The sequence below is a fragment of the Odocoileus virginianus genome, chromosome 3 (assembly GCF_023699985.2).
Source record: "Odocoileus virginianus isolate 20LAN1187 ecotype Illinois chromosome 3, Ovbor_1.2, whole genome shotgun sequence".
Taxonomy (NCBI): Eukaryota; Metazoa; Chordata; class Mammalia; order Artiodactyla; family Cervidae; genus Odocoileus; species Odocoileus virginianus.
In genome coordinates, this window is record NC_069676.1 from 18,737,016 (window position 1) to 18,764,636 (window position 27,621).

Below are 27,621 nucleotides of genomic sequence, written 5' to 3' on the forward strand. Positions count from 1 at the left end.
TCACCTGCAGCCCCCAGCCAGTCAGTGGGTGGTGGCTGCACATCCCATTCCCCGGAGGCCCAGCTCCCTGTCATCATAAGAACCCAGGCCCCTGGCATTCCCCGTCCCAAGTGATAGCTCCTCTTGGTCCCCTGACACTCCCAGACTTCAGCTGCAGCTCCAAGGCAGCTGGAGTTCTTATCACAGAAATCCCGGCGAGGAGTGACCATCTGCCTGTCTGCTGAGGACCAGGGCAGCGTGTCAGCACCAGAGCCCTCCCCAGGTAGAGGAAGCAGCACGGGGATACAGGTGAGGTCCAGGGGGTAAGAGAGACCCAAGTCCCATCAGGAAAGGGTTTGGTCCAGATGGAAGCCCAGAAAGGGTCCAGTCCCAGACTCCTCCTGGGTCTGTGAGCCAGCCATGGTGAAGCCCCTAGCTCTGTGTGGGCCTTACCTGGTGATCCTGAGGTGGTGGCTGAGATGCCTGTGCTCATCACAACACCAGGGTGGGGGGTGGGGCTCCTGGCATCCAGTGGGGGGAATGGATGCTCAACACCCTACAGCGCCCAGGACATCCCCCAGAAAAGGACCCGCCCCTGAATGTCCAAAGTGCCAAGGGGGAGACAGCCAGGAGCACACCCGAAATTTGTGGAGTCTGGCTCTGGGCCCAGAAGGAGGGCAGCGTGTGGGGAGGGTGCAGAGGGGCCAGGCCGGAGCGGTGAGTGGCCCTGGAGGACCTACAGATGTGACAGGACAGCGCCCAGCGGGGGGCTGGCAGAACACCAGGCCTTATCTATCATCTCTTTCTCTGTGTCTCTCTGTCATCTGTTTGTCATCTATCTGTGTATCATCTATTTTTTAAATAATTGTATTTATGTGGTTGTGCCAGGTCTTAGTTGCAGCATGTGGGATCTAGTTCCCTGACTGGGGATCGAACCTGAGCCCTCTGCCCTGGGAGCATGGAGTCTTAGCCACTAGACCACCAGGGAGGTCCCTATGTTCATTGTTAACAGTTCGTTTTTAAGATTTTGAGATAGTTTGCTTGTGCCCTCGAAGAGTGTCTGTTTGCCCCAGTCCTTTGGAAGCTCTGTAATCAAATCCCTCTGGCCTTCAAAGTCGGATTCCCTGGGGATTCCCAGTCCCCTGGCTGGATCCCCAGGCTGGGAAGCCTAATGTGAGGCCTAGAATCTTCACAACAGTGGAAGAACTTCTTTGGTATTATTGTTCTCCAGTTTGTGAGTCGCCCACCCAGTGAGTATAGAATTTGATTTTATCAAAATTGTTCCCTCCTACCCCTGGTGGCTCAGATGGTAAAGCATCTGCCTGCAATGCAGGAGACCCGGGTTAGATCCCTGGGTTGGGAAGATACCCCAGAGAAGAAAATAGCAACCCACTCCAGTACTCTTGTCTGGAAAATTCCATGGACAGAGGAGCCTGGTAGACTATAGTCCATGGGGTTGCAAAGAGTCAGACACAACTGAGCGACTTCACTACACTACCTACCATTTCACTGTGATTTCTCCTTTGTCCTTGGATGTGGGATATCTTTTTTTGGTGAGTTCCAGTATCTTCCTGTTGTTCAACAGCTAGTTGTGATTTTGGTGCTCTGGCAGGAGAAGATGAGCACATGTCCTTCTACTGTGCCATCTTAATCTCATCTCGAGACAGTTGGCAACTTAGAGAAGAGGTGCAGAAACAACAGTACAGAGGGTACGCTTACACCTTTACCCAGCTTCCCTGGGCTCCATCTCTTCCTTAACCATAGAACATTGATCAAAGCTGAGAAACCAGTCTTGCTGCAGTGCTACTGACTAAAGCTTAGAACCAGTTCAAATTTCACTGGTTTTTCCACTAATGAACTTTTTCCTTTTTCCATCCTATCCAGGATCCAACATTCATTAAGTTGGTTCGTTCATCTCTTATTGATTAATTGAAAATCTTTATATATGAAGGACTTCATGGTTTCGTCCCTCGTACCTGTGACAAAGTATTTCCCATTTTGCCATTTCGTTTCGTTGTGGGGAACTGGTAATTCCATAGACCACAGTCCTAACTCCAACCAGAGGGGATGGGGGAGTCTCCTAGGAAGATGCCATGTCCCACATTAAGGAGAGTTATGGGAACAACATCAGGCGCCCAGCAGGGCACTAGCCACATGCCGAGCCCTCCACAAACTGTTCCCACACCTTCCCATCCCCCTAAACATTCACTGTTCCCCTAGCACGTGTTGAACAGCAACACATGAGCATGTGAAAACTCTCAGGATTTCACTCTGCAGAGCTGTGCTGGCCATGAGCAGAGCTTCATCCCTCTGAGCTAACATCTGTTGAGTGAGGAGTCAGTGAGGGGACCTCACCAGGCACGCGGGGATGCAGGGTGTGTCTCAAGGATCTCCAGGGAGGCGCAGAGGCCAGTTCTCACCCTCCTGTGGTCTGGGAACTCAGCTGACCTCTCCAGGGAGCCCTCCTGGGCAATTTGCAAGTGAGAAGATTGGCACCTGGCATCCAGGCCGCCCCCTCCCTATCTTTCTGTCACCTAGATTGTCCTTTTTTTTGGTTGTTTTCTCTCTAGTCTCATTATGGGGGGATTCTCTGTCCTTAAGACAAACCCTGTTGGGAGCAGGTAGAGGCCACACCATAGATTCACGACTTATGAGGCTGGGATTGTTCAAGATCACACTTCTGACGTGGGGGACCGTGGAGATTGGTCTACAGGTTACAAGTTGAATCTTCTTCATGGCCTGATTTGGGGCTAAAGATGGTATGAGAAATGGACCCTCAAAAACTGGGGAGGGGCATCTGGGCCAATGAGAGCCTCCTGTGCAGACAGGGGCAGAGGTCACAGGTTCAGGGCCGAGGCTGAAGGTGGGAGGGGGGAGGGGGTGGCATCATCTTTGGCGTGTGTCACCCATCTCCCTACACGCATCCCTCCCACTTCTCACTTCTTAATTTGTCGAATACTTATTGAATGTCTGCTCAGGATACCAGGGGTTCAAAGGTCGCTTAAAGTCCTGATGTAGCCCAGCAGAGTGGCTGGAGAGGCAGGGGCACTCAGGCAGTATGACCAGGGCAAAGCCAAGCCAGGAAGGCTTCCTGGAGGAGGCAGTAGCCAAACTAAGTTTGAAAGAAAGGCAGAATAAAGGCCACCAGCAGACTGGTGGGTGGACTGGGAGTCAGGTGGGGGAATCCAAGAGAAGTTCTCCCAGCTCCAAGGTGATAAAAATGTTAGGAACTTTTCTGTTTTTTTTTTTTTTTTAATGCAGACTATTTTTTTAAGTCTTTATTGAACTTGTTACAATATTGCTTGTGTTTTTTTGTTTTGGTTTGGTTTTTTGACCCCAAGTTATGTGGGATCTTAGCTCCCCAGCCAGGGATTGAACCTTTGCCCCACGCATTGGAAGACTGAGTTGTAACCACTGGACAGCCAGGGAAGTCCTGCTTCTCCGTTTGAGATTCTCCATTTATAGTATTGGAATCTCATTCTCTCTTGCTGCATGGTCCTCACCAGCTCTGAAAATGGTACCTGCTGAGCTGTCTGGGGTGGCCCAGAACAGCACCAGGAACCCAGGAACTTAAGAAACAGGGACTTATCCCCTGCAGGGCTGGAGGCTGAGTGTCTGAGGTCAGGGTGTGGGCAGGGCAGCTCCTGCTGAGGTGGGGTACCTTCTGTGCTCCCCTGCTTCTGGGGGTGCTGGCAGTCTGGCGTCCCTTGGCCTGTAGAAGCACTGCCCACCTTTGCCCCCAGAGGAACCGATCGTGTACTCACATCCCAGCCCCGAGCCTGCTGTCTGGCTCCTGCCCCACATCCAGCCTGTGACTTGCCTGTTCTCCGTTCTCCCTGGATGCCCGGCTCCCAAAACTAGCCCCACAGCCCTGACACAGGAGGGTCAGGGCCCTCCCTGGGCCCCCCGTGAGTCACCAGCCAAGGGTATGAGTGTCAAACTCATCATCCCTCTGCAGGATGGGGGCCCGAGGCCCAGGAGGGTGGCCCCCTTTGCTGTGGTTAACTTGACACGTGTCAGGTGTGTCCAAGCAGCCATCCCCCAGGCCTCTGTGTCTGGCCCTGTCCAGACAGGGGCAGGACCCCAGAGTGAGGGTCCCTCCAGAGCAGGCAGGGAGGGCGGGCAGGCAAGGGCCAGGGGAGAGGAGCGGCTTGCATTCTCGGGATGTTTGTCCAGTCCACCGTCCCTCCCAGCCATTTCCTGGCCCCTCACAGACAAGCGGTGCTGGTACCCAGCCAGGGCTGGTGGTTTTCCACGCAGGGGATCAGTCTGGGTCCACAGCCCCAACCCAGGAGGCAGGACACACAGGTTCCAGGCCCCCCACCCCACTGTACCCCTTCCCACTGTGAACACCGGGGCTGTGTGATTTCCAGGGGGAGGGGCAGGGATGCTGCAACAGTCCCAGCACCCTAACCCAGGACCACCACCACCCTACAGAGAAGGACTTGCCTGGCTCAGCAGCACCCAGGGGTCTGTAGGCACAGCACACAGGGGCTTCTGTGTCCAGGTCCCCGGATCCTGGAATACTAGAACCAAGGGTCCTCTTCACTGGACCGAGCGGTCCTCACCAATGCTCTCGCCTGCAAGAAGTCGAGTCTGTCACCTCTGCTCTGAGCGCTGTTTCTGTGGAGTTATTTACATTCTGCCTCATTCCACAAAGAACTGAGGTGATGTTCAATCAAATAGAAAAACACAAATAGCTTTATAAAATCGAGTTGGGGGCTAAGACTCTGTGCTCCCAATGCAGAGGGCCCAGCTTTGATCTCTGGTCTGGGAACTAGATCCCACACACCACAACTAAGAGCCGATGCAGCCAAATAAATAAATGAATAGATATTTTAAAAAAATCAAGTAGGGGGCGATGCTATGGGGCCCTCTCAGAGCTCCGATTCTGGCACCAGCTTCTCCCAGCTCTGCCGCCAGTCGACCCTCAGGGAGTTTCAGAACCTCACCTCAAAACCACCACCCTCTGTGATGTGACGCTGCACTCGAATTCCATTTGCTTTATGTGGGAAAGCCCTACTTTCTTTTTAGATTTGCTCATGAGTATAAATATGTAGTATGCATAATATGTTTGCATAAATGTATAATGTGTTTGTGTGCTCAGTCGTATCTGACTCTATGCAACTCCATGGATGGTAGCCTGCCAGGCTCCTCTGTCCACGGGATTCTCCAGGCAAGAATACTGGAGTGGGTTTCCATTTCTTCCTCCAGGGGATCTTCCTGACCCAGAAATCGAACCTGCGCCTCTTTCATCTCCTGTATTACCTGGCATGTTCTTTACCACTAGGTCACCTGGGAAGCCCATAAATGTGTAATGCATGTGTGCAAGGTCGCTTCAGTCGTGTCCAACTCTGTGACCCCATGGACTGTAACCCACCAGGCTTCTCTGTTCATGTGATTCTCCAGGCAAGAATACTGGAGTGGGTTGACCATACCCTCCTCCAGGGGATCTTCCCAACCCAGTAATCGATCCCTTGTCTCATGCCTCCTGCATCGGCAGGCAGGTTCTTTACCACTGGCACCACCTGGGAAGCCCATAACTGTGTAATACATGCATATAAGTATATAACGCACACATACAGCATACTATATACATGGAGTATAGGTACACGTGTATATGTATATGTGTATTACATACACATGATACGTGTCTACAATACATGTAACAGCAGATCCACTGCTGGAGGCCCCTCCCCTCTTTAGGTTCCTCCCCTCGGAGTCCCAGTTCAGCTGCCTTGAGAACTGTGAGCCTTCTCCGTGTTTGTTCTCAGCTCTCGGGCCTGGGAAGATGGTCTCGGGCGTGTGCTGACTTTGTATCGAGATGCCCACCTGCCCTTCCACTCCCTGCCCTTCGTGGTCCCCTCTCCCTGAGCCTGCGTGAGACCACCACCTGCTTCTCCCCAGGAGAGGGTAGCAGAGGTGACAGGCTGTCAGGCCCGTGTATGGGTTACCTCCTCTAGGGCTCCCTGCAGCAGGCCCCTCAACACCCCCTCTTGCCAGCTTCGATGAGGTCAGTTGCCACGTGATGAGAGGGTGCGTGAAGGGGGCCTACATGGCCAGGACCTGGGGGCAGCCTATGGGATCTGAGAGCTGAAAGCAGGGACCCCAGTCCTGAGCCCTGTGGAGGCACCTGTAGCGAAAGCCTGAGGGAACTCAGAGGCGGACCCTTCCCCAGTCGAGGCAATGATGAGCTGACAGCCCCAGCCCCACCTGGATTGCAGTCGTGGGGGCCCTGGGGCTGAGGCCTGGCTTAGCTGTGCCTTGACTCCTGAGCCCCCAACCCTGAGACACTAAATGGTGGAGATTCGTCACTCAGCATAGAAAATGAACCCACTGCCCTGGTGCCCAGCCTGTGCCCTGCAGAGGAAACAGAGATGCCAGGCTTTGCACACATGCTGGTGGCCTGGGTGACCGTGTGCAGAGCCAGTGAGCTCAGGACAAAGGGAGTGCCCTGGCTCCCCGTTCCCCAGACGACAGAGTCTCAGCCTGAGGCTGCTTCCAGGCCCTGCCCCTCTTGTGCCACTGACTCCGTCCTCCAGGGGTTCTGCACGTGTCCAGGAGCCATGCTGGCCCTGCAGGAAGGGCTGGACCCCACCCCGTGCCGAGTCCCAGCGCCCCACGTGCAGGCCCGGACGGAGCTAGCTGCTGGAAGCAACCCCAGCGTGTTTGTTTTTCTTGCCGGTCTCCCCGGCCCTCCCAGCTGTATGTCTGCACGTCATGTGGGTTGGGAAACTCAGTCTCGGAGGCCAGCAGCCCTGTGACCCCTGCTCTAGGAACACGCATGCCTGCACTGTGTATCCGTGTGTCTGCGTGTGCGCGCGTGCGTGTGTGCGTGCATGAGGGTGGCATTCCTTCTCCTGGGCTGTTCATCTCCCAGCAGCTTTCCAGATGGGTCCCCAGGGAAGGCACACACACTCTCACACACACACTCTCACACACACACACACTCACACACACACTCACGCGCACACACTCACACGCGCACACACGCACACACAAGACAACCCAACCAGCATTTCTTCCCTCATTCCCCAGCAGCCCGGGGACAAATGTTGTCCCTGCCAAAGCAAAACAAATCCTAGCATCCAAACATCGTCTTTCATGGGGCCACCCAGCAAGCCTGTGGGAGGAGCCACGAACCCGCTAAATTGGTATGTGAGTGTATTCAGTCGTGTCCTACTCTTTGTGACCCCATGAACTGCAGCATGACAGGCTTCCCTGTCCTTCACCATCTCCTGGAGCTTGCTCAAACTCACGTCCACTAAGTTGATGATGGCATCCAACCATCTTATCCTCTGTTGCTTCTTCTCCTCCTGCCTTCAATCTTTCCCAGCATCAGAATCTTTTCCAATGAGTCAGTTCTTCACATCAGGTGGCCAAAGTATTGGAGCTTCAGCTTCAGCATCAGTCCTTCCAATGAATATTCAGTACTGATTTATTTCCTTTAGTATTGACTGGTTTGATCTCCTTACAGTCCAAGGGACTCTCAAGAGTCTTCTCCAACACAATTTGAAAGCATCAGTTCTTCGATACTCAGCCTTCTTTATGGTCCAACTCTCACATCCATACACGACTGCTGGAAAAACCATAGCTTTGATATACAGATCTTTTGTCGGCAAAATGATGTCTTTGCTTTTTAATATGCTATCTAGGTTTGTCATAGCTTTTCTTCCAAGGAGCAAGTGTCTTTTAGTTTCATGATTGCAGTCATCAAGGACGTGACTGAAGACACTGAGGCTCAGATAAGAATGTGACTTAGAACAGGTTTTCATGTGAAGACACTGAAACACTCTTGCCATGTCGATGGGAATGTGCCTGGGGCAGCCACCGTGGAGAACAGTCTGGTGATTCCTTAAAGAACTTAGCTTAGAATTACCGCTGGATTCAGGATTGAAACCAGGGGCTGGAAGAAACACTTGTACACCCATGTACACAGCAGCGTATTCACAATAACACCCCAAGTGTCCATCAGTGGATGGTGCATAAACTAAATGTGATGTATACACACCATGGAATATTACTCAGTCTTATAAAGGAAGGAGATTCTGACACTTGTTACAACATGGATGGACCTTGAGGACATGATGCTCAGTGAGAGAAGCAGGCACAGAAGGACAGACACTGTCTGATTCCCCTCACAGCAAGTCCCTGGAGGAGTCAGATCCACAGAGACAAGAAGATGTGGGGCCGGGGCGGGGGGAGGGGCTGGGAGTCATTGTTTCAGGGGGACAGAGTTTCTGTTTGGGAAGATGAGAAAGTTCTGGAGATGATGGTGGGGATAGTTATTCCACAATGTGAATGTGCTTAGTACTGCTGAGCTTAAAAATGGTCAAGAGGGTGAATTGTTTGTGAAGTATATCTGCATGTGTGTGTGTGCCTGCGCTCAGTTGTGTCCGACTCTGTGACCCCCATGGACTGTAGCCCACCAGGCACCTCTGTCCAAGGGATTTCCCAGGCAAGAATGCTGGAGTGGGTTGCCAACCAAGGGATCAAACCCACGTCTCTTGCGTCTCGTGCATTGGCAGGCGGATTCTTTACCAGTTGTGCCCCCTGCTCCTGCCGCTGCTGCTAAGTCGCTTCAGTCGTGTCCGACTCTGTGCGACCCCATAGACGGCAGCCCACCAGGCTCCTCTGTCCCTGGGATTCTCCAGGCAAGAACACTGGAGTGGGTTGCCAGTTCCTTCTCCAGTTGTGCCACCTAGGACAGTTAAAAAAAAATAAAAGCTCTCCCAGTGCCTCTGCCCTTCTGGCCCCACCCAACCCTGCAGGAAGTCCCCCTTCCTTCCTGACACCCACCTCTCTCTATCACTGCCAGCTCTGAACCTTCACTGTAGTCATTAGCCTCCCAGAATTAATTTTTTAAATTAAATTTTGAACAAAAATCAGCCTTTCCTAAAAAGGAAGCTCAGACTCCAGCTTGGCAGGCACTGACACATGCCCATGGCCGACCCTGATTGTGGTTTCTTGTCACCAGCCCCTCCCCACGCGTCAGACCAAGCCAGCACCCAGCGGTGTGTGTGAGTTCCCCAGGGCTGTTGTAACAGAGTTACACACAACAGAAATGTGTCCTCTAGCAGCTCCAGGAACCGGAAGTCCAAGACCAAGGTGTTGGCAGGACTGGCTCCATCTGAGGCCATGAGAGAGGGTCTGTCCCAGGATTTCTCGAGGCATCTGTGTATACCTTGCCCGATCTCTACCTCTGTCTTCACATGGCATCCTCCTCATGTGCATGTTTGTGTCTTATCGTCCCTGTCTTATAAGGATACCAGTTATGTTGAATTAGGAACCCCCTCCTGGCTCTGGTGTGACCCCACCTTCACTAATTACTCCTGCATGTGTGCGTGCTAAGTCGCTTCAGTTGTGTCCAACTCTGTGCCATCCCATGGACTGTAGCCTGCCAGGCTCCTCTGCCAATGGGGATTCTTCAGGCAAGAATACTGGAATGGGTTGTTGTACACTCCGCCAGGGGATCTTCTTGAACCAGGAATCAAACTGACATGTTATTCCTGTAATGGCCCTACCTCCAAATCAGGTTGCGTTCTGAGGTCTGGGGTTAGGGCTGCAACATCTGATATGGGAGAGACACTGTGTTTCCTACATCAGGGTGTGGGGTTCCCCCGAGTGTCTTCCCTGAATCTGGAGAGGAGTCCTCCAGCTCAGTCAGTAAGTATTGTGGAAGAGACGCTACTGGGTGATGGGCCTGGGCAGGGGGATGGTGGAAGGCCACAGAGGATCACGGGAAGACTCCCACTCCCAAACCAAGCACATTCCTCAGAGGCTAGCTCCAAACTCTTCTTCACTGAGAGCCGGTATCTCCATGGCTCCCCCTGCCCCCACCCCCAGCCCAGAATGCGCCCTGCTTAAAGGCTGGGCTCTGCTCCTCTGGCTGCAGTGACTTCTCAGAAAAAAGGATGTGTCTGGGGGTGGCCTTGGTTTTCAGGGTAGATACCCCCATCTCCCCAGTCTCAGGACCACCTCCTCCTCTCACCTACAACCTACACTTCCGTTTGGGTGAGGAGGGCCTCCCAGAACCTCAGATCCTTGTTGATCCCTCCCCGACCTTCTCAACCACTTAAGTTCCTCTCTTCCCTACCATGGCCTCCATCCAGGCCCCCCTCATGGTTCTCATCCAGGCTGTTCTCAGCTGGGCTTCAGGTCTGCTCATCCAGGAAGCCCACGAGAATGCTTTAACGTAACATCAGACGATAACCACGAATATGGTAACCCAGCCTGGATGCATTCATCTTTACACCAATGTGGTCATAAAGTGTGTTTAGTTTTTTTTTCTGGAGAGAGACCTCAAAAGTCATGATGAGGCCCTGCTTCTTATCCTTCCACCCTGAACCCATCACTGCCAACATGGAAACTTCCCTCCACCCTCAGGAAGAGGCCCAAACTCCCTACATGGCAGGCATGTCCATTTTGGGCCACACTTGTGTGGCTCCAGTCATTGGCCCCCTGTCCTCTCTGCTCTGATCACCCACATCCTGGCTTGAACTCTGGGGCTCGTCCAGCCAGGGCCTCCCATGGAACCCCTAGCCCTGGGGTTACCCACCCTCAAGCTCTGGGCCTGGACACTGTATACTGCAGGAAGCTTCTCATACTTAACTCCTTTTTTAGAAAATGAGATCTGATTTATATACCATAAACTTTGGGCTTCCCAGGTGGCCCAGTGGTAAAGAATCCACCTACCAATGCAGGAGACACAATTGACGCAGATTCGATCCCTGGGTCGAGAAGATCCCCTGGAGGAGGAAGTGGCAAGTCACTCCAGTATTCTTGCCTAGAGAATCCCATGAACAGAGGAGCCTGTGAGCTACAGTCCATAGGATTGCAAACAATCAGACACAACTGAAGCCATACACGATGCACACACTGTAAAATTTACATGTTTAAAGTGTGTGACTCAGTGTTTCTGGTACCTTCACAAGGTTGTACAATTATGACCACTACCTAATTCCAAAATATCTTCATCACCCCCAAAATAACCCTAGACCCTGTTCTCTCTCCTCCAGCCCCTGATAACCAGGAACCCACTCTCTGTGTCTGTAGATCTGCCTGTTCTGGACGTTTCCCATCAGTAGAATCACACCCTGTGTGTCCTTCTGTGTCTGCTTCTCTCACTGAGCATCATGTTCTTAGGGTCCATCCATGTGGTAGCAAATGTCAGGGCTTCACCCCATTTCATGGCTGAGTGATGCTCCCATGTGTGGAGAGACCACAGTTGTTTATCCATCATCTGTTGATGGACATTTGAGTCCTGACCACTTTTGGCTGTTATGGATGATGTAGCTCTGGACATTGTGCACACTTTTCTGTGTAGACATGTGTTTGCATATCTCCTGGGTACATGTCTGGAAGTGGAATTTCAGGGTCAGAGGGTGATTCTATTTTAACCTTTGGAGGAACTTTCTGTCATTCTTTTATCTCAAAGGCTGTTCATCTCTCCAGCTCAGGGTTCTGCAAACTGCAGCCAAGGGAATGGAATCTGGCCCTCTGCCTATTGTTGCAAATAAAATTTTATTGGCACACAGCACGCCCACAACATGTTGTCTGTGGCAGCTGCTGAGTTGAGTTTTTGCCACAGACACTATGAAATATTTCAGAGTGTGGCCTTTTATAGAAAAATGTGTGTTAGTAGGTAGCACTTATATGATATGCTATGAGCATCTATTTCTGCATCTTGAGATTCCCTCCCTTCTCCCATCCTCCCACCAAACAGAAAGTTCCCCAAGGGCGGGAACGGGATCTCTCATTCCTGTTTCCTACCATCATTAAACACGCGGATGCACTACCCCACCCTCCCATCCGGGAGCACAGAGCCCATGGATTGCCTGGGCCTCTCTTTCCTGTGGATGCGAGCCAGCCTCACTCGGGAGTCCCACCCTGGCTGCCCATGGAAGTTGCTTGAGGCCCCTCCAATGGGCCACACCCCAGCCAGCTGCCTGAGTTCCCCCAGGTGGGTGGGGCATCACCCCAGGGGATTCCAAACTTTGGGAACCCCTCATAACTGGTTCCTCATCCCAGATTGTCTGCAGTTCTTGGGGATTTAGTCCTGGAGGCTAGGAACCAACAGGCCCTTTCTCCCACTCAAACAGCTCCAATTTATCCACCCAGATGGCTCAGGGGTCTAAAATCTGCCTGCCAATGCAGGAGACACATGAGACTCGGGTTCTATCCCTGGGTGGGGAAGATCCCCTGGAGGAGGACATGGCAGCCCACTCCAGTATTCTTGCCTGGAAAACCCCATGGACAGAGGAGCCTGGTGGTCGCGAAGAGTCAGACATGATTTAGCGACTAAACAACAACAAGGTATTCTCAGTGGAACAGAGGTGGAGGCAACTCTGCCCCCCAGGGGACACTGGCCCATGTCAGGGGACATCTAGGGTTGTCATGACTCCAGAGGGAGCTGCTCCTGGCATCAAGGGGGAGGGGCCAGGGATGCTGCGAATCCCCTCACTGTGCCCAGGACAGCGCCCCCAACAGAGGATGAGCCAACTCTGATGTCAGCAGAGCTGAGGGGAAGAGGCCCTGTCATAAATACTGAAGTAAGGATAGCTTTCAGCTGAAAAGAAAAGAAAAAAATATATATATACATATATAGTTTATTTGTTATTTTCAGCACCAGCTGTAGGTGTGTCCCCTGCAGCCATAAGGAGTTGGCCCCCTGTTGGGCAGAAGACAGGCTGAGGGCATGTCGTAGCAGCAGCTCCGGGGAGTCAGAGTCTACTGTGAACCTTCTGAATCGCTGGAGTTTTGCTGCAAAGCCCCGAGCGGGTGGAGGGCATGAGTGCTCACCCTGGAGCCCAGTTTCATTCTAAGAAGTAGAATGCAGAGCAGTTTCTAAGAGAAGTGCCCGAGGGAGGGGATTACCCTCCTCTCTCCCCAGAAGAGTTGGTGAAAATCTGTGAGAAGCACTTCCGGTTTCTTTCCCTGCCAGGGCAGCTTCCTCCGCTGGACGCTGTGCTCTTGGGCATCTCTGAGACTAAAAAAAAAAAAAAGCAGGTGATCTATTTTTTAAGCCTTCTAGGAGAGGCCCTTCGGAGAAGGCAATGGCAACCCACTCCAGTACTCTTGCCTGGAAAATCCCATGGACGGAGGACCCTGATAGGCTGCAGTCCATGGGGTCGCTAAGGGTCGGACATGACTGGCCAACTTCACTTTCACCTTTCACTTTCATGCATTGGAGAAGGAAGTGGCAACCCACTCCAGTGTTCTTGCCTAGAGAATCCCAGGGATGGGGGAGCCTGGTGGGCTGCCGTCTATGGAATCACACAGAATCGGACACGACTGAAGTGACTTAGCAGCAGCAGGAGAAGCCCTTGGAGGTTGAGCAGCTAAGCTGAGAACAGCCAGGATGAGAGCTTTAGGCAAAGGGTCCCAGAGGTGGAGCCCAGAATCCCAGGCCAGGAGGAGGTTGTATGGAAACTGGGACTGGGTCCACCACCCCCCATCCATCTCCCGTACCTAGGCATGCTGACCTCAGCCAGTCATCCTCTGGGGGAGCCGTCCTGGGGGCTGTCGGGTGTGGAGCAGCATCCCTGAACCCCACCCACTCGACGCCAGGAGCTCTCCAGTCCTGATGACCACAGATGTCCCATAGGGGGCAGAGCTGCCCTGGGGAAGACCCCCTGCCCTAGTGACCCACTCCTCCTACTGCACACACACACACACACACACACACACACACACACACCACACACACACGTGTGTGACCATCTCCCTCCACTCCTACATATACAGCTGCTGCTGCTGTGCTAAGTCGCCTCAATTGTATCCGACTAGCAAGGCCATGCTAATGAAAATGCACAGTCAAGGAGCCAAGCTTTCTGGAATTTTCCTCACTGTCTCACGACTGAGCCAGGGAGCAGCTTGTGTCTCCCAAAACATCAGGGCCCCTGCAGGTTGGGTCTGCAAAGCAGCCACAACACCTTTCTCAGGAGAAAGAAGGGAAATTTAGTTTCTGACCCAGAGTAAACACTCAATGAGCATGACCGTCCCATCCCAATACCCTATGACCCCAGCCCAGCCCCTCCCCCATCGAGGCTCCACCATCCAGGAAGCGAGGATCATATCAGTAGGGATCCAGAAGCCGGGCCTCCCCAGCTGTACCCACACCAGCCTAGGACTCAAGGCCTTCCCACTGACCCAGGCCACTCTGCCCTTGATCCCAGAGCCATAGCTCCTACTTCTCACTATTCGGATTTAGATAAAAAAATACTTTGTTGCTTAAAAAAAAAACACAAAAAGCCTCTAGCCATCATCTTGAGCCTTCAGCCAGTTGTAATATTTTTGCTGCTGGGGGGTCCTGCCTCCATGTTGTGGCCAGGGGGAGGGGGGCGTGGCAGTTTCTTAAAATAAGACAACAATGAAGTCTGCAGAATTGATGGCCTCTTCCTCTTATGAATGGTTTCTCCATCATGTCCAATGCCCTTTGATGGCATTTTACCCACAGGAGAACTTTCTTCACAGTTGGAGTTGATCCTCTCAAACTCCTTATCGACTAAGTTTGTGTCCTGCCTTCTGCCCTTTGTTGTCATTTCAACAGTTTCCACAGCTTCCTTACCAGGAGGAGATTCCATCTCCATACCCACTTCCTTGGACTCAGTGCAAAGCAGCACACTCTTTATTCCTTGTGGGAACATGTTGCCACAGACATGCAATTTGTAAAAAACAAAACAAAAACTCGATATACATGAAGTGAAATAAAATGAGGCATGCCTGTGTATTGTGTCTCACATCCACTGTGTTATTTTTATCATTAGATCGGTACTTCCCGCCTCAATGGGCACCGTGTTTGTCTTGTTTCATCCTCACCTTGACCCTGAGAGTAATGTCATGGGTCATAATGTTACAGATGGGGCTTTAGGGTTCAGAGAAGCAGAGAACTGATGTCCAGACAAGTGCCCAGAGCCAGGGCCACCAGAGCTTGCTCAAAATCCCCTCCCTGCACCTCAGTTGGGCCAGAAAGACCGACTCCTCTCCCTCTCTGAGCAGATGCTGGCTCTCTGTTTTCTAAAAGCTTCTAGGTTCCTCTCACCTAAATGGGCTCATCCTGTGGTCAGAATCTGTACCCTCTTTTCCACCTTCAGAAGTAAAAGTCAGGATGACGATAAGAAGAATAAGAAGTAATTCCATCAGAATAGTGATTCCCTTGGGGAGGAGGCCCTGGGATGCCTTTGGGGGTTCCGGAAATGTTCTGTCTTGATGCAGGTGATGGTGACCCAGGTGCACACATTTTTTAAATGCATGGTCTATACATGAGCCATCTCTACACTCTCCTGTTGGCATGTCCTATGTTAATAAAAGAGTGTAGCGGGACTTCCCTGGTCGTCCAGTGGTTAGGACTCTGAGCTTTCATTGTCAAGGCCCAGGGTTCAATCCCTGATCTGGGAACTAACATCCTACACATGTCTCACAGCCAAAAAAAAAAAAAAAAAAAAAGTGTGAGAAAATAACAGGGGTCTGAATCCGAGAAAATAGCTTGGTGCCCAGGCCTGTTGAGGCAGTGGGTGAGTGAGCAGCCTGGTGGCCCTGCTGGAACCGTTTTGCCATCTTTTTGAAGGCCAAGCGGGGAGTTGATCAAGTCCTCTATACCTTTAAACTCAGTGAAAGTCACTCAGTCATGTCCAACTCTGCGAATTCTCCAGCCCAGAATACTGGAGTGGGTAGCCTTTGCTTTTTCCAGGGGATCGTCCCAACCCAGGGATTGAACCCAGATCTCTCACATTGCAGGCAGATTCTTTACCAGCTGAGCCACAAGGAAGCCCAAGAATACTGGAGTGGGTAGCCTATACCTTCTCCAGGGAATCTTCCCACCCAGGAATCAAACCAGGGTCTCCTGCATTGCAGGAGGATTCTTTACCACCTGCACTATGAGGGAAGCCCTTAAACTCAGAGTTAACTCTTAAGAAGTCATCCTTGAGGGGGAGGGAAAGAGAGGTGTACACAGAATTTTGTATTCTTGGATATTTGTTTCATGTGCATTTGATTTTTGTGGTATAATGATTTAAGTAAAGGAAAGAATCAGAAACAACCTAAATATCCATGGGACTTCCCTGGTGGTCCAGTGGCTAAGACCCTACGCTCCCAATGCAGGGGGCCCGGGTTTGATCCCTGGTCAGGGAACTATATCCTACATTCCAGAACTAAGAGTTTGAATGCCACGACTAAAGATCCCATATACCACAATGAAGATAGATGATCCCAAGTTTCACAATTAAGGCCTGGCATAGCCAAATAAAATTAATTAATATTTTAGAAAAGAACAATAAGCAACCTTAATATCCAATAATGGGCAACAATATGTATACATCATACTTGTTCAGTCATTAAGTTGTGTTCAACTCTCATGGACTGCAGCACGCCAAGCTTCCTTGTCCTCCACTATCTCCCTGAGTTTGCTCAAACTCATGTCCATTGAGTCAGTGATGCCATCCAACCATCTCATCCTCTCTTGCCCCCTTCTTTCCTGCCCTCAACCTTTCGCAGCATCAGAATCTTTTCCAATGAGTCGGTTCTTTGAGTCAGGTGGCCAAGTATCAGAGTTTCAGCTTCAGTATCAGTGAATTCATTCCAGTGAATATTCAGGGTTGATTTCCTTTTAGGATTGATAGATTTGATGTCCTTGCTGTTCAAGGGACTACTACTAATCATATAAATTATGGTACATCTAAAAAGATCCTGTTTCTAAACATAGCATTAGTTTTATAGATGGGACCCCGAAACAGAACAGACATTGTTTGAAGGGCAGAGGGGAACAGGGAAATCCAGATAAAGCCTGGAGTTGAATTTAGAGTAAGGTGCCTGTGTTCATTTCTTCATTTTGGCTAGATGGCAACCTTAGGAAGCGCTGGCTGAGGGCAGGTGCAAATTCTCTGTGCTGTTTTTGTCACTTTTCTTTCCATCTAAAATCATCCCCAAATCAAGTGTTAGAAGAATTTGTAATGGCATGGGAAAATACAATAAGTCCCCACGCATGAATGAGTTCCCTTCCAAAAGCACATTATAAGTTCCATTTTTTTTGTTAAGTCCAACAAAGTTAGCCTAGTATGCAACTTTTACAGATAATGCCAGACAGGTGAATTAGCTTATATGATTGGACATATGAACACAAGTTTGAATCTTTTTTGTTTGTTTTTTACTTATTTATTTCTGGCTGAGCTGGGTCTTTGTTGCTGCACTTGGGCTTTCCTCTAGTTGTGGCAAGCAGTGGCTACTCCCTAGTTAGGGTGAGAGGGTTTCTCATTGCAGGGGCTTCTCTTGTGGTGCACGGGCTCTAGTGCATGAAGGCTTCCGTAGTTGTGGTACACAGGCTTAGTTGCTTCTCAGCATGTAGGACCTTCCTGGACCAGGGATTGAACCCATGTCTCCTGCACTGGCGGGCAGATTCTCACCCACAGACCGTCAGGGAAGCCTAACATTCTCATCTTTAAAGTCTGAAGACATGGAGGGGTAGGCACTAACTGTAATGGTTCCCTCACAATGTGATATTAAGCAAATTAAGAAAAGTTTTAAAGACAGGTAATCAAATAGTATAAAGGACCTGAATTTGTAAAAATGGATAGATATGTGTATATGTTTTTTAAAAAATCAAGGCAATAGGATTATGGATGATCTTTGTGACTTTACCTAATCTCTAGATTTGGGAACATGAAATTGTGTTCCCTCTGTGGTCATAAAGAAGAGAAAACATGGAAACAGTAGATTATCATCATTGGCAGCAGTTCTGGGCCAAACAGTTGCCACAAACACTGAATTAATGAACCCTGCACGCCGCTCCTGGGGACACTCGGGGCCAGGCTCCCAAGAGCCTCTGTCGCCTTGTTGTCACGACCAATCCCCACTCAGCCTCGTGTGACATGCGTTTCTGTTTAGAGACACCCGATCTGATACCAGTTCTTTGATTAAGTCACTGCGGGGGCTGTGACCCTTGCCTGAACGAAGCTTGTTTGATACACTTATTGTCTCCGTGAACACCTCACTGCCCTGCTGCACTTGGATCCTAGCCAGCTCTTCAGCTTTATGCTTGGGGCCATTAGATACAAAATCACCCCAAAAACCCCCAGAAGCCAAAAACGTGGCCCTGAATGGTGGAAAAGGACCCTGGTTACCGCCTGGTTCCACTTCAGATGGGAAAATGCTTCTTGTTGACTCAAATTGTTTCACTGCTCTGCCTCTGTCCTCGAATGACTGCACACCCCACCCCCGAGTATCAATATGGGGGTTACAGATACCTTCTAGCCCGTAGGTGGATTCCCAAGCAAAGAGTCCGCAGGTATCGAGACCTTGCCCTGTTCCCCGGGCAGGCTATCAGGGTCCCAGCCCTTGGGGGGAGCATGGGTTGGTGGTAAGGGGCCACCTCTGCACCCTGGAACCCCAATGCCTCAACATATTCGGCCCAGCAGTTTTGTGTCTCCCCACCCCACAGGCCACAGGAGAGCCCAGTGTTGACCTATAGCAGGAGTTGGGGACACCTCCCCCCACCTCTCTGGATCCAGGCAAGCACTCTTCCTGCCAGGTGTCTCCCTCTATGTCTGTGTCTCACCCAGCACTTCCTCAAGGCAGAGGTCTCACCTGGGGGTGATTCTGCCCCCAGAGGACACGGGGCCATATCTGGGGATGACTGTGGTTGGCTTCTGGTGTTGAGTGGGTGGGGGCCAGGGATGCTGCTCCACGGCCCACAACGCCAGGGACAGACTCCAATGTCAGCAGTGCCAAGGACAGAACCCCTGCTTTATAGAAAGCTGCTCCAGCCCCCTCCTTCCTGAGGCTGGGACCCAGCTGGGTCTCCCCGGTGGCCTCTTATGCCAGCCTCCTGGGCCCGGGGCCACTGAGAAAGACTCACCCTGGCCCAGGAATGGCAGCAGCGGCGCGTCCCTTTGTGTAGGTGGAAAAAAACACCGTTAGTTTGTGGAAAGAGCTAATGTTTGCAGAAAAGAGGGGCCGGCTCTTGGAAACCACAGGGGACCTTCGGAGCCAGGAGGAAACAGCCTCGCCCGAGGCCAGCCTGCAGCTCGGGATGCCTGGCCTATGCTGAGCAGGGGGCAGGGGCTTCTGTTGGCTTCCCCAGGGCGGGCCTCCCTAGAACTCGAGAGTGGGCTAGCTGCTAGCTTTTCTGTTTCTTTCCTCTTCTTGTTTTAAATTTATTTATTCAGCTGCACCAGGTCTTAGTTACAGCTCACAGGATGGTCAGTCTTTGTTGCAGCTGGTGAACTCTTAGTTGCAGCATGTGAGATCTAGTTTCCCTACCAGGGACCAAACCCGGGACCCCTGCATTGGGAGTGCAGAGCCTTAGCCACTGGACCACCAGAGAGGTCCCTAGCTGCTGGCTTGTGATGTGTAGTCAGTGGCCTGGCAGCTGCAGGGGTCCCCAGGGAGCCCAAGCTGAGGTACCTGTGTGGCCGAAGGGGACGGGCCTCCGTAGTCCACAGCCTCCTCCTCCTCCCATGGGAGGTTGATACCAGCTGTGTATGGAGGGGACAGGTAACTGCTTGCCTCTCCCCCTGGCCTTGGCGGGTGCCTCCCCGGGTGGTCTGTTCTCAGGGCAGCGGGTGCAGCGTGGGGAGCAGAGTGGAGGCTGGCATTCAGCCTCTGGGTCACCCTGACAGCAGGATGTGGCTGCCCTGGAGCCCCTCATGCCATGCACACCAGTCATCAGACAGAGGCTTGGCTCTGTCCAGGGTTCCAGTTGGAGCAGGGGGTCCCAGCCTCTGGAGAATGATGGCTCTAAAGCACCGGCACCCACCCCACCCCTGGGGTCCACTCACAGAGACTTCCTTTCTTTCAGGGTGACCTCTCGGCCTGGGGCGACCAGCTTCAGATCCCTCGGCTTCCTGCCCCCATATACCTGTCACCTCTTCCACCCTGAGGTTAATTGCTTTGCCCCCAGATCGCATTTTCCACCTCTCCCATTTTTTTCACCCTGGCACGTGGCTTCCATCAAAGCCAAAAACCAGACATGGAAAAACCCCAAGCCTGACATGTGTCAAGGCTGGGTTCCATATCAAGGCTTGGGGTCCCTGTGTCCCAAAATGGAATAGTACAATTTCCAGAAGAAAACTCGACGCCCCTCCCCCACCCCCAGAGAAACACCATTGTGTGTCCTGCATGGATTGGTTATAAAGAATGAAGTGGAGGGGACTTCCCTGGTGGTCCAGTGGGTAGGACACCACGCTCCCAGTGCAGGGAACCTGGGTTCAATCCCTGGTCAGGGAACTAGATACCACATGCAACAACTAAGACCTGGCACAGCCAAATAAATAAGAATATTTTTTAAAAAGAGAGAATGAAGTGGATTCTCCAGAAATAACCCCCCTTTCTCTGGAGGACACGGCCTGTTTCCGCATCAAATGCCACATTTTCAGTGACAGCCAAGTATTTCTCTGAGAAAAGCTGGAGATAATTATGTTAAAAATATTTAACCAGGATTTTTTTTTCCTCTCTCTGTCTTTCTAAACAGGGTAAAGCAGTGCTGCTTCTTGGAAAAACTGAAAAAGGTATGTTGCGTTTTCTCTTACTTCACAGGCTTGGAATCCCTTGTTTTTCAAAAAAAAGGAACAAACAAGTGGGAGTATTTGGTGCGCACATGACATACTGGGGATTGTGTCACCGGGAACAGAGCCCTGGGCTGCCCGCCAGGAAACCCGAGTTCAAATCCCAGGCCCGCCTCTGTCGTGTCTGGGCAGGTCCCTTTCATCTCCCTGCAGCGGAAATAACATGCTGTGACTTCCCAAGCGTGCTCGTGTCGAGATGAAGGGAGGGAAGCTGTCAATAGGAAACCGGGCGTCGAAGGGCCTCCAACCAGCAGGCTGGAAACATGGGTCTTTCCAGGAACTCCGTCCCTTTTGTGTAGATCACCTAATCTACAGCTTACCTCTCTCCCTCCATCCACAGCATCCTCCTACAACCCTCCCCTCCTACAGCCCTTCCCAGGTCCAGGAGTCCAGCAGGCACACCACCCTCTGGTCCCTGGCATCTTCCCCCGACTTTCCCCTCATCAGTCTGGCTGAATGCCTGTCAGGGTGGCCCCCCCTTGTCAAAGCACCAGTTTCAGTTTCTCTGGCTCCCTTCTCGTTTCTCTCGGCTATGTCGTTTATCTCAGGCTGTGTCACTTCCTTCCCCCTGCGGGCCTGGGGTTTCGCTGGCCCTTCTGGTCCCTGTTCCTCCAGGTGTCCAATCGGGTCATGGATCTGGGAACTTCCCTGACGTGCCGTCTGCATCTGGCGCTTTTCCTCCCACACCCTCATCCCACAGGTTTCAGCAGGTCTCATTTTCACACTGAGCATTTTCCGCCTGCCCCCGTGGTTTCTCCATGGCCCCGTTGGTTGTCTAAGAGCGTGTGAGTTAATTTCCACAGGTTCCGTGGCTGCTTAGGAAAGAAAGGGCATCGTAGCACCTCTCTTGGTGAAGGATTTTGGTGGTGGTGTGGCTCAAACGGGGTTCTCTTGGGACCTTTTGCAGGGCTTGCTGAAGACGCAGTGGGAGGGCTGGATTGAGGTGGGGGGGCTTCACTCTGGACCCGGCTTCTCTGCTTCCTCTCTGAGCCTTTTTTTTTTTTTTTGCCAAGCCATGCAGCATGTGGGATCTTAGTTCCCTGACCAGTGGAAATGCAGGGACCCTAACCTCTGGACCACCAGGGAAGTCCTGAGATCAAAATTTCAATTAAAGAGGGAATTGTTTCAAGCTAACTCCGGCCCTATCAGATCCTGTCTCTAATGAATGAATTTTTTAAATTTTTAAGATTTATTCATCTATTTATTTGTTTATTTTTGGTCACGCTGGGTCTTCATTGCTGCATGGGGCCTTTCTCTATAGTTGCACTCTTCGTGCAATGTGCAGACTTCTCATTGCCACGGCTTCTCTTGTTGTGGAGCATGGGCTCTTGGGTGCACAGGCTTCAGTAGTTGTGGCTCCCGGGTTCTAGATCATGGGCTCAGTAGTACAGGCTTAGTTGCTCCATGGCGTGTGGGATCTCCCCAGACTGGGGATCAAACCTGTGTCCCCTGCATTGGCAGGTGGATTCTTTACCACTGGGCCACCAGGGAAGTTCTAAAGAAAATCTTGACATTTGATTCCTTATGGATATTTTGCATTCATTTTGACTTCTTAAAAATTATCACATGAAGATACTGATCGCGGTGACTGAGTTTCCTGTGTCCCTCAGATTCCGTGCCCAAGGCAGGCACCCTGCTGTCGTCAGCACAGTCTGGCCGATAGGAACTGTGATGATGAAGACAGTGCTCTGAAATGAGGGTGCTTCCCAGTGGTCACCAGCCCCCTCGTCTTGATCTTTTCACATTGTCCATCAGCAGAGCATGGGTCCGTGGCCCCTTTTCCTGACAGGGAGTCCAGACCTCAGGTGCACCTGGTCCCCCAGGACACACACGTGTCTGGAATCACAGCAGAGCCGTGACTGCCAGGCTCAGGTGTCAGGAGAGCGGGGGCTGCAGCCACGTGGCCTCATGCTGGGGGATTAGGTCCCTGCCCTGCTGCACCTGTCAGCCAGCAGGACACCGAGCTACAGCCGTGACGTCAGCCGGCTCCACCCAGGCCCTGGCCCTGCTCGCAGGCACCTGGCCAGCCCCTGATGACAGCCCCTCCCCACCTCCTCACCTCCTACTGCAGATCCTGCTCACAATCCGGCGGGTGTTTATCAAGTGCTTCCTCTGGGCCAGGCCCAGCTGCTTGGTCCCATTTCATTCTGGGAGGAGCCTGAGGGGAGCAGGTTTCCTTGTCCCCATTTCTAGGTAGGGAAACTGAGGCATCAGAGAGACTCAGTGAGACCCAGGGCTGGTGGACTACGAGGCCAGGGTTCGAGCTCCTTTCTCTCCACCCACAAGACACCTGGTGGCCCATATTACTCAGGGTTCTCCAAGAAACAGAACCAACAGTGTGTGAATACAGAATTATTTTCAGGAATTGATTTTGGAGGCCACAGGGTGGAGACCCAAGAGAGCCAATGCCAAAGGCCATCCCTGGAGGGTTCCCTCCTGCTCAGGGGAGGCCTGGTATTTGTTCTCTTCAGGCCTTCCTGTCAATAGAAAAGCTCCCCTGCCACCTCCCACATCCTAGCGAGTAATCCATTTGACTCAGCATCCACCAGTTTAAGAGCTTCCCTGGTGGCTCAGGTGGTAAAGAATCCACTTGTCAATGCAGGAGAGGTGTGTTCAATCACTGGGTCGATCGCTCCCTGGAGGAGGAAATGGCAACCCACTTCAGTATTCTTGCCTGAAGAATCTCATGGTCAGAGGAGCCTGGTGGGCTATAGTTGTTGCAACGAGTCGGACACGACTGAGTGACTAACACTTTTACTTTCGACCAGTTTAGGTGGCAGTCTCACCCAGAAACACCCTCACAGAAGCATCCAGAAGAATGTCTGACCTGCATATATACCTGGACATCCCATGGCCCAGCCAAACTGACTTAAAATTAGCCATAAAAAATGGCTCTCTCTCTTTTTTTTAATACATATTTATTTGACTGCACTGGGTCATAATTGCAGCATGTGGGATCTAGTTCCCCGACCAGGGATCAAACCCAGCCCCTCTGCATTGGGACCTTGGGGGTCTTAGCCACTGGACCACCAGGAAAGTCCTTCCCCTTTTTTCTTTTAGTTTTTTAATGACAAAGTCACAACTTGGCACCAGGTCTATTGACCACCAGCCCAGGGTCCGGTCCCTCCCACCCACCCACCCAACAGGTTTGAATTGGTAATGCATTCTGAGGAGATGGAATTCTGCTTGGTTGGATTGTATTGAATTCTTTTTTGTCTGTCTGTGCTGGGATTTCCTTGCTGCATCGTGTGGGCTTTCTCTAGTTGTGGTGAACGGGGACTACTTTCTAGTTGCGCTATGCGAGATTCTCATTGCAGTGGTTTCTGTTGTTGCAGAGCACTGACTCTAGGCACATGGGCTCCAGAAATTGTGGCCCACCAGCTTAGGTTCCCTTAGCAGGCAGATTCTTAACCACTGCGCCACCAGGGAACCCCTGTATTGAATTCTTTAATTCAAAGACAAAGTGAGCAAAGTTCTTCTCTTTCCTAAGTGTTGGGTTTGGGAGAACTAGGGCTGTGCCAACTTTTCTCTAAAAAACAGTACGATGACATTTGACCAGGTTCCTGATGCACAAAGACTAGAATTATCAGATTTTTCTTGGTTGGGTAATGCAATGAAAATGGTTTTTAAAAAGTCTCCAAAAATATCTGGGGAGCCCATGCATGAGTGTGTGCTAAGTCACTTCAGTTGTGTCCTACTTTTTGAGACCCCATGGACTGTAGCCTGCAGTCTCGTCTGTCCTTGAGATTCTTCAGGCAAGAATACTGGAGTAGGTTGCCATTTCCTTCTCCAGGGGACCATCCCAACCCAGGGATCGAACCCGCGTCTATGGCCCAGCCAAACTGACACATAAGATGAACCATCACACAGTCTTCCAGGCCCCTTGCCCACTTGAGTGGGACCCCCCTGAATCCTGTGGGGCCATCACCACTTTCTCTGAGCATCAGGGCAGGGCCAGCAGTGGAAGTTCAGTGAGGTGAGCTGAGGAGGCCAGCTCTGAAAAGCCACATACTCAAACAGATGTTTGTTCGGAAATGTCCACTGCAGCAAAATTCCCCTCAGCCAGTGGTGGACACAGCCCCACTGTCCAGCAGTTAATGATGGACACACACACAGTATCCCTTCACAGATGGGAGCATGGCTTAGCCACGAGAAAGAGAGATACGCTGACACTTGCTACCACGAGGACGGACCCTGACAATATGATGCTCAGTGAGAGAAGCAGACAGAAGGACACACAGGGTGTGACTCCACTGATGGGAAACGTCTAGAACAGGCAGATCCACAGACACAGGGAGTGGGTTCCTGGTTGTCAGGGGCCAGGGGTGGGGATGGGGGTGACTGCTGATGGGGACAGGACTTCTTTTGGGAGAGATGGTGGAATGTTCTGGAATTAGATAGTGGTGATAGCGGCACAATAATATCAATGAAGTAAATGCCAGTGAAGGTTATGCTTAAAATGGTTAAAATGACAAATGTTATATCATATAGATATATTTTTGTAATTTTTTAAATCTAGTAACAAAATATATCAAAAAACTATTGAATGAGTGAACACTTTCAGTGGTGAACTGTTTGTTTTCTGACTCTATGTCTCGGCAAAGCTGCCGAAAAGGAAAAGAGGAGGAAGCACTGCAGTATGTGTGCTGCCGGGGTGTCAGAGCAGTTGAATCACAGAGGTTGGTTTTCTTCCCCGTGTTCCCAGCATCTTGTGGCTGGGGTAGTGGGGACAGACGCTGGGGAGGCGTGAGTGGTGAAACACAAGGACGGAATCCTAGTCCTGCCAGCCTCTGCCCTAGCAAGTGTATGGTGGGGTGGGGTCACCGTCCCCACAGTGCCCTGTGTGGGACCCACCCGGGTGCACGCAAGACCCGCTGGGCACGTGCAGTGAGTGCTGGAGGGAGGAGATGCTGGAGGGCTAGGGGTGGGGTTCCAGGTGATTTGTTTTAAAAAGTGCAAGAAGAGGACTTCCCTGGTGGTCCGGTGACTGAGACTCTGCTCTCAGTGCAGGGGGCACGGGTTCAATCCCTGGTCTGGGAACTAAGATTCCCATCTGCCAAGGAGCAGAGCAAACCTTGATCATCTTTTCCCGGCCGTGCCCAGCTCTCCCCTCCCCACCATCACTCTGTCGCTCCCCTGCTGTCAGAGGAGTCTGGGGGCTGGCTTTTCAAAGCAGGACACACAGCTGGACCTTGCTAGAGTGGTCATTTTAGTCAAAGACCTTGGGACCAGGAGGGAGTCCTTATTTCTTTGACACTCATGTTATAGTTTCTTTTTTTTTTTTTAATGGTACTTTATTTTGGGGGAGTGAGGGACAAGCCATGCAGCTTGCAGGATCTTAGTTCCCCGACCAGGTATTATAACTCATGCCCCCTGCAGTGGAAGTTCCAAGTCCTAACCACTGGACCACCAGGGAATTCCCAGTGTTATATTTTCTATTTATATTATTTTTACAGTCATATAGATGAATTCAGGAGCGGCAGGTCCAACTGACATGACAATGTAGGGGAAAATGAGGGAACCTCAACAGATGACCTTAGGCCATATCCTGTTCTGTCTCCTCTAGGCCTGGGTCCTCTCTGCAGGTCCTCTGATGTGTTAGTCAGTGATGCTGCATAACAAATACCTCCAAGTTCCACCCACTCATCTCACTTGAGTCAGGGCTCTAGGTACAGCCTCACTGGGTCCTCTACCTGGGGTGAGAGCAGGCCACATGGTGTCAGCCAGGCTGCATTCTCACACAGAGGCTTGGCTGGGTCCAGGGTCCCAGGGTCTCTAGGGGTGTTGGCAGAATTTGCTGTGGCTGCAGGGCTGTGTCCTGGGTGCCTTCTGCCTGTCCGCTAGGGGCTGCCAGCAGCTTCTGAAGTCCACCCCCACTGCTCCCAGCCAAATGCACTTCTTAAACACAGCCACCTGCCTCAGCAAGCCACCGAGGAATGTCCCTAGGGGCAGGGGCAGAAATCTGAGCAGCCACCAGCACCCCCGCACCAGTCCCTGAGGGTCCCACAAGGTCAAGCCCATGCATTCCATGCACCCTTTCTACTTCCAGTCTAGTGGGCCCCCAGCTGCCTCTCCTAAGCCCTGCAGAGACTCCTAGAACCAGGCACCCAGCCCTGTAGCACAGTTCCCCTTTCCAGCGAGGGCCACAGGAGACCTGGGCGCTTCCCAGGCAGCCCAGCGCTTGGCCAAGTTTCTGCATTAACGAGAAAGGGCGTAATGGAATTTGGACGGCCGAGAAAGAGGATGTCAGTGTGAACAGATCCAGACACTCAATCTCATTGTTAGAAATTCCTGACGGGTCACAAAAACCTCGTCTTGGGGCAGAGGCCACTGGGAAGCTGAGATTAGCTCACTCTCGCTGGGGGTTTCTGCAGACCCAGCACTGGTCTCCGCACCCCTGCTTCCCACCCCACCTGTGGTCACCCGGCTCCTGCAATCCCACCCAGTCACTGGGGCTCAGCACTCCGCAGATGGTCAGCAGGGGTAGCTGCAGGGGTAGCCCTCTCTGGAAGATTCCACAGTGTCCCTAGATGAGGACACAGCCAGACTATACCCTGGTCAAGGCTGAGACTTGCAGTCTGGATTGAGACTGCTGCTTCTCTGCCCTTCCGCCACCCTTCATCCCCCACCACCCTGTCCTGTATTTGAAGGTCAGGCTTACAGATGAGACACACAGGAGTCAACACCCAAGTAGGGGTTCTGTCCAGACATCCTGATGCTGTGCCTTACTGCAGGGCAGCCTGAGCTTTGACCCCAGACCCCCATGTCTGCTAGGCACCTGGGGCCCCTTGGAGCTGGACACCGAGGGCGTGTGGTGTTGCCTGGAGCAATGCCCGGGAGCCATGTTGGCCCACCCAGGCTCCTCGATGGGCCAGAATCATGTGTCCATTTCACAGGAAAGGGGCTCCTGAGCTGACACACCCCTCGACCACTCGTATAGGGGTCTCCCCCAGACCCTAACTGGGCACTACGGACACAGACCAGCTGTTCTCCGAGGGGCCATCCTGGGCGCAGTGGAGTGTGAAGCAGCCTCCCTGGCCCCAATCCCCTCGATGCCAGGAGCCCCCAGAGGGAAGACCACAGA

The 27,621-nt window shown here is 51.9% G+C and overlaps 1 protein-coding gene across 2 annotated transcripts in view; it reads left to right on the forward strand.

Moving 5' to 3' along the window:
* GNG7 (G protein subunit gamma 7) overlaps positions 1–27,621 on the forward strand; it is a 137,196-nt gene that overhangs the window by 85,511 nt on the left and 24,064 nt on the right. For both annotated transcript variants that reach the window (XM_020895395.2, XM_020895396.2), the window contains exon 3: positions 20,444–20,480. The gene's annotated coding sequence lies outside the window, so the exon portion shown is untranslated. The remainder of the gene's footprint in view (positions 1–20,443; positions 20,481–27,621) is intronic.